Raw genomic sequence first — 8,439 nt, forward strand, 5'->3', positions numbered from 1 at the left:
TCCCCACACCTTGTGACCCTTGGTAGCAAAATCCTGCAATTCTTCAGTAAGATAATTTTTTTTTGGTTATTCAAATGAAATACCACCTACCCCAAACTCCAGAATAGGAGATAATCATTTTTCCCCTTTGAAATGTGGATAAGAGAAGTGCTGCCAAAAATTCCCTAAAACCTCTCTCCTTTCCAGCTTTAAATGGAATTAATTAAAGCACTTGAAAAATAAATACGATTGTTTGATTTTCTTGTGTTCCTAAAATACACGGCTGAGGTTTTCGAAAGAAAGGCGGCACAGCTAGCCCAGGCAACGGCTGGATGAAGCAACAGAGCTTCCAGTTCTGACACCCGGCTTCAAGAACTGCTTCTGATGAAACAAAACAAACAAAGTTAAGCATGAGCTCATACCACCCTTTTTCACATGAGCCGACATAATCCTGAGCTGAATGACTTTTGTGTTTGGGGGTGGGGGAGACTTGCCAGTAGGTGTAAAGAGATGGCGGGGCTGGAGGGAAAGAGGAAGGCGGAGGTCACTTTTCTCTGTCTTACTTCAGCTGTAAATTTTCTGGGGTATACGACCGTGACAATTGATTTATTTTTCATTTAATACAGATTTATTCTGTGAAGCTTTGAACACTCACTGACTCAGAATGGAGCATTCTCAGTTTAGCAAAGCAAACGCTCGATAAATATTATTGGATATGAAATTTGTTAATCTGCACTTCCCCTGTTTGGAGATAACCATATTTTCTGCTGCCCCATTTGACAGATCTCCAACCTCTAGCATTTCAATGTTAATCTGAAAGGATAAGTGATCAAAGCTCATAACCTATTTTCTTTTCAGACAAGATTGACATTTAAAAAAAAAAAAATCACATTCTTAAAATCACCCAAAGAACAAGTCAGGAATCCCTGGGGAATCTAATCAGATCTATTATGCTAACTATGAAGACACCCCTGCCCCCAACCCCTCAAGAAAAGATCTTAAGGAAGTTGAAATTAAATTGCCAAGTCTAATGGATTCCCCGTGTGACTAAAGCATTGTATTATTTCTCGTGTTTGAGGAGATACACAAATTTCACTGACAGGCTTAGACACTCCTGCTTGAACAGCTGTCGCCCGGCTCCTGTGTCTAAGGTCAGGTTCATCGATGGTGGAGCCCAGCAGCTCCTACTCCAGTGGGCTGAATGCATGAAAGAGTTCTCTGTTGACATTATTGTGATGCCTCCAGGAGACCCCTCCTCAGCCAGTCCCAGGGAGGATTCCGCCCCTTCATGATGGGAGGTGGACGCGATTAAAGGAATGGGGGAGATGAAAGCTCTTTCATCTGAGAGTCTGAATAGGACAGAGTGGTTCAAGGTCACCCAGAAGTACCAAATATTCCCTGCCCACCCCCCCAACCCCCCCACATGGCTTCCAATCCTCATCATTTTTTTCAACAACTTGCTTCTTCTTGGTCACCACTTTTTATGCAAACTCCAAAGAGAAAACTAAATAAACCATCACAAATCCTTTTGGGGAAAGGGTGGGATAAATACATTTAACAAATAATACTAACAAGCATTTGACCTTCTACTTTTCTTCTCTGCTATTCTCACATTGATTACCACGTGCACCCTCAGTAGCAAAATATAAAGTGCCCTTTAAGACTATGGCCATCATGTGAAGCTTCTTTATTCTTCAATTCCACTTACTACATTTTAAATATATATTTATAAATCATCGTTTATTTATTTATTTATTTATTTATTTATCTTTGAGACAGAGTCTCACTTTGTTGCCCAGGCTAGAGTGAGTGCCGTGGCGTCAGCCTAGCTCACGGTAACCTCAATCTCCTGGGCTCAAACAATCCTACTGCCAGCCTCCCGAGTAGCTGGGACTACAGGCATGTGCCACCATGCCTGGCTAATTTTTTGTATATATATTTTTTTAGTTGACCAATTAATTTCTATTTTTTAGTAGAGATGGGGTCTCGCTCTTGCTCAGGCTGGTTTAGAACTCCTGACCTTGAGCAATCTGCCCGCCTTGGCCTCCCAGAATGCTAGGATTACAGGCGTGAGCCACCATGCCTGGCCTATAAATCATCATTTAAAATGTTAAATAATGAAAGAAATAGAATCACACAGTTCCCTAATTGTATACACTTATATGCATAATCTTAATAGTATAATATGAAATTTAATTTTTTTCAGATGGGTTATAAATAGGGTTAATATATTTTTTAGCTATATAGCAGACTTCTTTATCAGAACTCAAGCAGGAACCATATTCTCTCTTTCCTTTTTATGAATCTTAAACCTAGTTAGTAAACACTAAAAATAATATGATGCCTAAAGTTTAAAGCTAGCCACTCAGGGAGTTCTTTGTTCTTATTATTTTTTACCAGTTTCTATCAAATTATTTCCATTCTTCAACATTCATTTTGAGTTCTGTTTAAGTAGCAGTTGCCCAAAAAAGTGTATCTAGCTATTAGAGAAAGAAATCAGAAAGTACTATGACTGCATCTCAAACTCTTCCTTTTACTATCAAGTTGTCATTCGAAATGGGCAAAGGAAAGAAAAAAGATGGTTCTGAGTTGAAAATGAGAAGCACAGCAGCTTGGGAGGGTTTATTACACCTGGCAATGAGAGAACGGTCAGGAGGCAGGAGGTCCACCCTCCACCTGCACGGACAGCACAGGCCCGGCTCCAAGTGGCAGGCTGGCGCCAACAAGCCCAGCCCCAGCCCAGAGCCCGCGAACTCGGAGAGGGCACCAGGTGAAGAACTTGGAAGGAGAAGGGAAGAGAGAACCTTTAAACTTTCACACATGCCTTCAGGACAAGGGTGGGAGGAGACACATAGAATGTGGAAAGAGCTCCAGACTCAAGTTAAGTTGCGCAGGACCTCGTCTTCACTCTGCCACCGTGTGAGTTCTCTGTTCCTACGTGTGCCCATGTGCTCAGGCTGCAATAACAAAATTCCACAGGCTGGGGCACTTGAACAACAGACCTTGATATTTCACGGCTGTGGAGTCTCAAAGTCCAAGATGTGCATGGCGGGTTTCTGGTGAGGCCCATCTTCCAGGCCTGCGGAGGACTGCCTTCCCCGTGTCCTCACGTGACCTCCGCTGACGATGGAGAACGCAAATAAGAAAGACGGAGTGCGCTCTTTGGTGTCTCTTCTTAAAAGAGCATAAATCTCATCAGACCAGGCCACCCCCTCCCGACCTCACCTAACCTAATCGTCCCCAAATGCCCCATCTCCAAACACCAACACATGAGGGGTTAGGACTTCAATATATGAATTTGGGGGGGGACACCATGTGTTACACAACAACCAACCACAAAGCCTAAGTGCCAAGCAACAATGACCATCCATTTCTCTCACATGTGCAAGGTTCATTGATCTCATCTGGACTCACTTGTGCCTTTGGGGTTCACCTGGGGCTCAGATCACCTAGACTGGCCCAGCTGGGGCAGCTCAGCTCTGTAGCCCACATCTCTCTCTCTCATCTAGCCCAGCCTTGTCCTTGTGGTGGTGGCAGAGGAGCAGGAGAACTAGTTGTGTCATCTAGTTGTGTCACACTTGTTAACATCCCATTGGCCAAAGCCAGTCTGAGCTCAGAATCAGATTGGAGGGCACTGTAAAGTCACACGTCATTGGTGGGATGCAGAGATGGACAAAGAACTGGGCCCTTCCCAGTCTTCCAGCACAGCCACCCAAGCTCAGATGACCTCCCCTCTCTGTAGAATCTTCCATTTCCTCTCTGAGGGGCATTGGCAAATGCATGTAAGACTTTTGCCAGCTTTATTATTCTGTGACGATTGCCTTAATATAATATTTAGTGTATCATTTCATCCTACTAAAGAAACAGTTAAATAGTATTTTAAATCTAGTGAAATAGCATTTTAAGCAATATTTTGACATATTTGTGTGTGTGTGTGGGGGGGGGATAAGGCTATAGTGTTCAATAAAATCAAGATTTTTAAGAGGAGTTAGCCAGAAAGTGATGTTCCTTGGGTTTCTCCTTCCTTTTCCTCCACTCACTGCCGCCGTCTTCTCTGAAGAGGGCTGGGGCTTGGCTTAGGCAAAAATGAAGTAACCACAGGGCCCATGTGCAGCAAATTCCAGTCCTCGTGAGAAAGATAACACCACATCCTGAAAAGTTACAAGGTGCAGGGAAAAAAAAGACAAAAGAGCTATTGTACAGACATCCTGAAGAATTAAAAAAAAAAAAACCTAGATGGATATTTAAACAGAAAATCTAGGACTATAAGCTTCTGAGTTGTCAGGATAATTGAGAACAGGCAATTTCCTAAATGATAATGAAGTAATGTAGAAGAAATGTATTTTTTCAGCACTGGAAACAGGTTGTACCAAAATATCAAATTTAGGGAGATCCCAGAGAGACAGTTTGACACATGTCGTTCTGGGAGGGAAGAACGGCGTCCGACCCGGCAAAGCTGAGCACGTGGATGCCTTTGTGTTGCAGCGGTTCCCGCCTCCCTCTTCTGCGAGAGGTAAAAGCGTTCAGCAGATACAACTGTCACAGCCCGCCCGCCCTTTCTGCGGGGGGGGGGGGGGGCAGAGTCAGCCCAGCTGGGGCCCTGGTGGCGAAAAGCAGACAAACCCTTGCCCAAGAACAGCAGAGGGTGTGGAGTTCTGTCGCTAGGAAAGAGGTACGTCACTGTGCCATCCTCAGTCTTCCCAGGTGTGGCTGCTAAGGCAAGCCCGGGCCCTGTTTGAACCATCGGCAAACTCCCGGGCGTCGAGAGAAACCCTGTGTGTGTTTCTCCACCTGCAAAGCGGGGCCGGGCAAGAGAGGCCAACTGAGGGCAGGCTGTGCAGGCCAGAGTTCCCCGGCTGGCACGTCTCTCCTGCATCCCTTGCGACTGCCAGCCCTGGGCAGCCCCTCCTCCCCACCCACCGCGCAGTCGCACATCACAGCCCACGAGAGCCGGTTCCCCCACGCAGACAACCCAGCCTGGGAGGACTCCCGGGCAGAAGCCCGGCTGTGGGAAAGAGGACAAAGCACCATCGGCAGGCTCACTGTTGGGACACCTTGGAGGGATCTGGTGTCCTGCTTGGTGCCAGTGAGAAGGCAGGTGGAGTGAGCCTGCCCTTCCCCAGCCACCCGTCACACCCCTGCTCTCTCTGGCGGGGTGCCGCCCGCGGCCCTGGCCTAGAGAGGCACTCAGCGTCACCGTGCGCAGAGGCACCACGCTGTCACCAACAGGCGGTGACGCGGTGAGGCACCTCCCAGCGCAGGTGCTTCCTGCGCATGCGCCAACAGCCGGAAGAGGCGCTCGGGAAGAGGAAGACTCGAGAACGCGGGACTGTGCCGCGAGGCACCCCTGAAGAGTCTCTTCCTCTCAAAAGGGGACATGAGGTTAAACTTAAAATAAGTTATCAGCTGACACACATTCTTCATTTGATGCCACACCTGGATCTCTGAGTAAAACTAGGAGGAGATGAAGGTTTTAACCCGAAACACCAAACCAAGCTGTTTTGACGCCATGTTTATTCTGGGTCATTGTTTCTTATTTATTTGATCATTAACGCGAGAAGACTTTTAAAAAATGAAACATAGAAGACACCCTTCAGCTATATCAGAAAATCACCCCAACCTATAGAAAAACAAAAACACAAAAAGAGAACAAAAAAGGAAATGAATGTAATGCCGTCTCCACCTGCCCCCAGCCTGGCCATCCTCCCCCCACCCGCCTCTGCCTCTCAGCCCTCACTCAGTGTATTCTATCTGCGGATAGACGCTGGGCTGAATACTACAAAATAGGTTACTTTTATACTAAAAGAAATTCAATAAAAGTGAAATACATAAAAGCCTGGTGCTTATAGATTTTTATTATGATTCTTTTCAACCAAGCTTTTAAAAATTCTCTGATGTTGGGAAAAGTATAACGAAGGTATCTTGCAGGACAAGACGAGATGTAAGAAAGCAAAACTGGCATGTCTACACAAAGACAGTCCCTGCTGGAAAGCAAAACCCCACCTTTCACAGGAACCACGTTTAAGCCCAACCCTCACCCTGACGTGCTTTGGGACAACTTGCTTCATGTGGATCCCCTTGATGGCATTAGATACCAGGGAGGTGGTCCCCACAAGTTGCATCTTTTTATGAATCTTTCGTGAAAGCATTCCTTTTTTCTTAAACGGTGGTAATCTGTCTGATGTTTATAGAGATTGATGAGGGGCCTTGGGTGTCCACAGAGAATCAGACAGATGGCAATGGCGACAATAAATAATCGTAATGTTTTTTACTTTTGTGACCTCGACAATATCAAGGGTCTCAAAACACAGCAGAAACTTAGAATGATAGGCAAGGAAGAGACCTTGGGAAAAGCCATCTCGTTCATCTTCCGAACATCTCACCCAGAGCTCAGACTAAATGAGATGTTCTCATGAGCCCTTGACCCCTGACTGCCAAGGGGACTGCTGTGTTCCCAGTCAGAACACAGGTGCAGCCCTTGAGTTATGGGATGTGACTTCTTCATTGCCCCTGGGAGGGTGGAAACGTGGAGACTCACAGGCATAGAACGAGATGAGCTCCAGAGCCCTCCCAGTGAGTTGGGTGAGCTAAAGAGAAGCTGGGGGGGGGGGCAGGGAGCAGGTCGAGTGCAGTGGGTAGCAGTGGGCCCTCTGAGCACCATTCTGGCCACTGGAAGGAGCAGGTACTGGGGCCTTCCTCCAACACAAAGCATACTGAACAGCCTGGCTGCTCTGCCCTCTCCTGGAACGCACATTCTCAAGGGCGAGCCTCTAGGAGCCCAAGCCAGGGCTTCTTTTGCCTGGGTTCCTGGTGGCAGGAAGTGAATAGCGCTCATCGCACCTCCCAGCCACTGCGACAGAGCAAATGATGAAGGGCAGTGGCCTGGAATTTTGAGATGTGGGGAGAAAGAGAAAGAGGACTGTCCTTACCCCAAATCTCAGTGCCAGGCACAAAGAGTGGCGAGGCGGTGAGGAGGGGAAGTGAAGCTTTGCTCTCAGTCACTCCTGTCTTCCCACTTCCAACCCTCTAGGACCAGTTAGAGGTAAATGTCTGGCAAACTGGCTGCAAATATACTGCTATTTAATTTTTCTCCATTTCAAAGGGTGTTAGGCCTCTTTAGAACCCCATAGTCACAAGTGCCCCCGCCAAACCCCAAACAACTCAGAGAAGCCTCCTGTTTGCTGTCCTGAAACCTCTTCCTGCCCTCAGAGCTCCTGTCCCTCATGAATCTCATTTCTATCTTCATTCTCATCTCCTTCACAAAAGTTAATCTTGCCCCTGCCTGAAAAAGCACAAACAATCCCGTCCCCATACAGATCCTTAATGACACTCTTGTTCTTGAGAGCCTAGGAAAAAAGGTGAAGGTGTTTTCAGGTCCTTTGGGACTTGCACAGTGTCCAAAACAAGCAACCACAATTAAGGGAGTTTTAAAATTTGACAGATTTCTTCACTTACTCTTTCCAGTAAAAATAAATAAATAACATTTAGTTGTTATACAATCAGAAAACTGACCTTGAAACAACAAATGCCAGCAAATATATAGTGGCAGCAGACAAATAATTAAGAAAACATGAAGCACTATTTATAAAAGTCCTGTTTATGCTTCAGTTATACAGTCTTAAGTACCTAAATAGTGGCCGGGCGTGGTGGCTCACGCCTGTAATCCTAGCACTCTGGGAGGCTGAGGCGGGCGGATTGCTCGAGGTCAGGAGTTCGAAACCAGCCTGAGCAAGAGCAAGACCCCGTCTCTACTATAAATAGAAAGAAATTAATTGGCCAACTAATATATATAGAAAATTAGCCGGGCATGGTGGCGCATGCCTGTAGTCCCAGCTACTTGGGAGGCTGAGGCATAAGGATTGCTTGAGCCCAGGAGTTTGAGATTGCTGTGAGCTAGGCTGATGCCACGGCACTCACTCTAGCCTGGTCAACAAGCGAGACTCTGTCTCAAAAAAAAAAAAAAAAAAAAAGTACCTAAATAGTCAGATATAAATCCAGGCACTATTACAATAAGATAGAATCGAATGTCCAAAGTGTTCCCAAAACACAACTGTTCCTCAGAGGCACGCATCTTCAGCTGCTCTCCGCCAGCAGCATGTAAACCTACTGCTGAGAAAATTCAAGGATCATAGCACGAACATGCTCTGCCATCTGGTGGCCCAAAGTGAAATGACCTGAATGCTCCGTCAAAAGATAGAAAAGATTAGTAGATGAGCCTCCTGCAAACTACAGACATTAGTAACAGAACAGATTGCTCAAATCTGCTCCCAATGAGCAGCGGAAGTTGGAATCCTGAAAAAAACAAATCCAATTTTGAAGAATCTCCTTCTTTAGAATCCCCACGGGCATGAATGAAAAAGCCCTTAAATTGTTTGCCTAAATGAGCCTGACTGAGTTGGTCCGAGGGTTGTGGGTTATTGTTAAGCTGATTTAAATGAGCCTGACTGATTACCAAACAGA

At 46.0% G+C, this 8,439-nt stretch overlaps 1 long non-coding RNA gene across 1 annotated transcript; it reads right to left on the reverse strand.

Moving 5' to 3' along the window:
- Window positions 1–255: 255 nt before the first annotated feature.
- LOC142872304 (uncharacterized) lies at window positions 256–4,176 on the reverse strand. The gene is made up of 3 exons (XR_012920510.1): window positions 3,394–4,176; window positions 2,982–3,099; window positions 256–360 (listed from the first exon to the last, which is right to left on the reverse strand). It is a non-coding gene; the product is annotated as an uncharacterized LOC142872304 (long non-coding RNA).
- Window positions 4,177–8,439: the final 4,263 nt, after the last annotated feature.

The sequence above is a fragment of the Microcebus murinus genome, chromosome 8 (genome assembly GCF_040939455.1).
Source record: "Microcebus murinus isolate Inina chromosome 8, M.murinus_Inina_mat1.0, whole genome shotgun sequence".
Lineage (NCBI taxonomy): Eukaryota > Metazoa > Chordata > Mammalia > Primates > Cheirogaleidae > Microcebus > Microcebus murinus.